A 3,334-nucleotide genomic window follows, 5' to 3' on the forward strand; every position below is an offset into this window, starting at 1 on the left:
TATATGCACTCACATAAATGTATATACGTGTACTGTTGAAGGAAACATTCAACTTAATTTCACGGTCTACCATCTATCCGCAATAAATGAATTCGAATCGCGTCAGTTTTTTTTTCACAGCATTACCTATATAGCACTCACGAATAGTTCTTACTCAAGATTAATGTCGTATTTGTTACGCTCGCAACGCGTATAATTTTATGTGCTAGAACTATAACTACACCGGGATATTACTGTAACACATGATATCACTGAATATGTAACTGAGCTTATTACTTCAGCAGGCTAATGTTTCAATATTAAAACCAAACTTAAAATTCACACATATATGAAAATTCCTCTTTACGATTACGTATTAATTGCAGGAATAACCGTATAATACGATGACTTTTTTCCTTTCAAAGTTTCACTTACATAACCTTCTTTGACTTCACATCTTTAGTTTACACAGAGACGCCAAAAATTCGAATCAATAAGATATTTTCCGATATCTTTTTCTCAAAATACTATGTTAAAACGTTTTTATACGAGGCTCGAAACGATGGTGGGCGTCGATCCCAGACGACAATTGATGATATATACATACTTAGATAACCATCCAAAATGGAAGTAGCTGACGAGAAATTCATAAGACCGCGTTTTATATGTGACTCACCGTGTCTAGGTTGAATAGACTCGAGACCTTCTTCAGGAACCCGTCCTGCGACTTCTTCTTTCTTCTGGTGGTCATCCTTCTCGCGCCCAATCGATCGCCGTTTGATGTAAATTAATCCGATTAATCCAGACACTTCAGGCAGCGTCGAGCCACATATTTTTCTCGTGGAACTCGGAAAACCACACTTTACCGAAACAAGAAGCAGAGTTTATGACAAAATCGATCCGTTTTTTACGATCTGTTTATGCGAGAGGAATCGTGGCAAAAGTAAAATTCGTTCCTCAAATTATTAAAAATCTATCGTAAAATATACGTAATAAAAGTTAAAATGATATATTATTTCTGTTGTGTATATCTATTTATTCGACAAACTTCAAGCCCAAATTCTTTACTGCGGTATTTCATTTTCGTGTAGATATTGATTCAAAGCTAATAGGTTACACTATATTTAGACTGCCGTAAATATATAACATAGTATGCAATTAGAAATGATTGGGTTTCGATAATATTGTATCCTTTTCCCTGCAAAAGGTTCTGCACAAAAGTTTATCGTACTGGTGCAACGTGAAAGTGTCTCGACCACTTGAAAACTCAATCTAACGAGGAAACACGAGACCCGTTGCATAGACCGGTAATTTTATATGCGTCAAATACATCATAGATTCGAAATCGCGATTACAGCGACGCGGAGTCGTATTATAACTCCCCCAGCGGCCTATTTCCTGCGAGCCCGTGCCGCATTTATATCTCACGCAAGTGCAACCTAATTGATAAAAGCCAGGGACATAGGCCCGTCCTACTTAGATCGGTTAACCCGAATCGCTTGGCAAATAACGCGGGAAACTATTTCTCTATGATTGTCACGTGTTATTGCTAAACCTTATGTAATACGTAATCAGTGGCATCGATAAATCGTCGCGTATGTACAAACACGTAAGGTATGCAAACTCATAAAAGTTCTCATACGAATGGAACGAAGCGAAAACAGTCTACTTAATACGTATATTTGTTATAGAAAAAATATTTAAAAAAAGATAAAAACTAAATTATCTATAGAACGTATAATTAATTTTTTACTTATAAATTATCGCTTAAATAAAACCAACAAAGTTTAAATTTTAACAATAAAATGGCTGGACCATTCGAATCGCGCGCCACCTGTTTTGAGATTGATCGAAATCGATTTCCGATATTCATGAAAGAAACGGCGCATAAAAGAGAAGAAACAAATGCTACTACGATTTCTTCTGAATCATAGAGTTTACAAATGCATGAACAACTCACGCTACCGCGTATTCCCAAAAGCTAAGTACGACAAAAGGTTAGTAGATGCTCTGTAAAGAGAATGCACTCTTCAGTTCGACCGGTGAACTGCACGCCCTGGGCGATCGATCAGTGAAAGTATGGAGTACAAAGTGGCACACAATCCTCGTCTGACTTGATATCTGCCGATATGTGTAATTCACATATTTTTCCGAGCACAAGGCAAAAAGCGATTCTATGTTCACACAAAAACCATGTACATATGTATAAACGGTTCCCTCTTTACATAGTAGGCATGTACAACTCTACACATTCGTATACTACGTGTGTGTACACACGAGTACGCTTATATTGTAAACAGGTTGTCCGTCCGTCTCACTCTAGTGCGCGCTAAGCGTACTCCTGTCCAACGTACCGTGACGAATGACGACGCGGATAAGGAAACTCACGATTGCGGGCCTCCGATTTCCACGTGGACATGCGCTTCACGCACACACTATTGGTTGTTATTCTTTCATCTTTGCGAAGAACTAAAAATCTTGAATTATTTTTGACACGAACGCCTCATTCGAAAAGAAAGCAGCAATGAAACGTCAATCATATACTGAGAAACGAAATGTACTGTTATATCTGGCGTCCTTCGCGCGTATCGCTTATTCGTCACATAATGGCAAGAAACGTAACATAGACTTTCAACTATTTCGTTTCTGAGAATATCTTTAGTTCGATTCGCGTGTCGTTATATACGAAGAATGATGCCCGCTAAAAACAAAAAACATTCAAATTTCTCAATTGCCACGTGTTCCTGCCGCACTACCCGCCAAAAAAATTTAGAAATGAAATCTCCTATTTAGACACGCAAACGTCACTTTACCTTAGGAATGAAGATCACTGATTCACACGGAGCACATTAAGGCAATAACGAGCAAACGCATTTACCTACACGAACACTGCACTCTTATCCAGCGTTAGTTGAAAATCACCACGTATCAGGACGCCCCTGCACGTACGATTCTCGCATTCCATGAGAAACACGGATGCACTCACACAGACATGAAACAGGTTGCTCCTCGCTCATCCGTTTCACTCCAGAACGAATTTCTACCGCCAAGCGGACCACGATATTTTCTCGAGCCAGCACGTAGGACGAACGAAGAAACAAAGGACGGGATTGAACGCAAATGTCAATATGTACACTACAGCTTTTTCACCAGATAAACGGATTGCATTTCTCATACGTACAGGTACCTTCGTATCCACCTCTTTTCTTTATTTATTCGTGTCTAACGACTTCTTTCCTTTTTCGTTCATGCTCCGTTCATATGTCTTAAAATCAACACCGGTGGCGCGACAGAGGTTAGAAATTGTACTCTAGCAAAGTCTATCGGAATGTTGTCAAACGATGAACGCCAGATG

The 3,334-nt window shown here is 39.0% G+C and overlaps 1 protein-coding gene across 19 annotated transcripts in view; it reads right to left on the reverse strand.

The window, feature by feature from the left end:
* The window catches only part of dlg1 (MAGUK family member discs large 1), a 530,145-nt gene that overhangs the window by 132,104 nt on the left and 394,707 nt on the right, over positions 1–3,334 (reverse strand). The gene's annotated exons all lie outside the window — the stretch shown is intronic.

This window comes from Bombus vancouverensis, chromosome 10 (assembly GCF_051014615.1).
Source record: "Bombus vancouverensis nearcticus chromosome 10, iyBomVanc1_principal, whole genome shotgun sequence".
NCBI classification, from domain to species: Eukaryota; Metazoa; Arthropoda; class Insecta; order Hymenoptera; family Apidae; genus Bombus; species Bombus vancouverensis.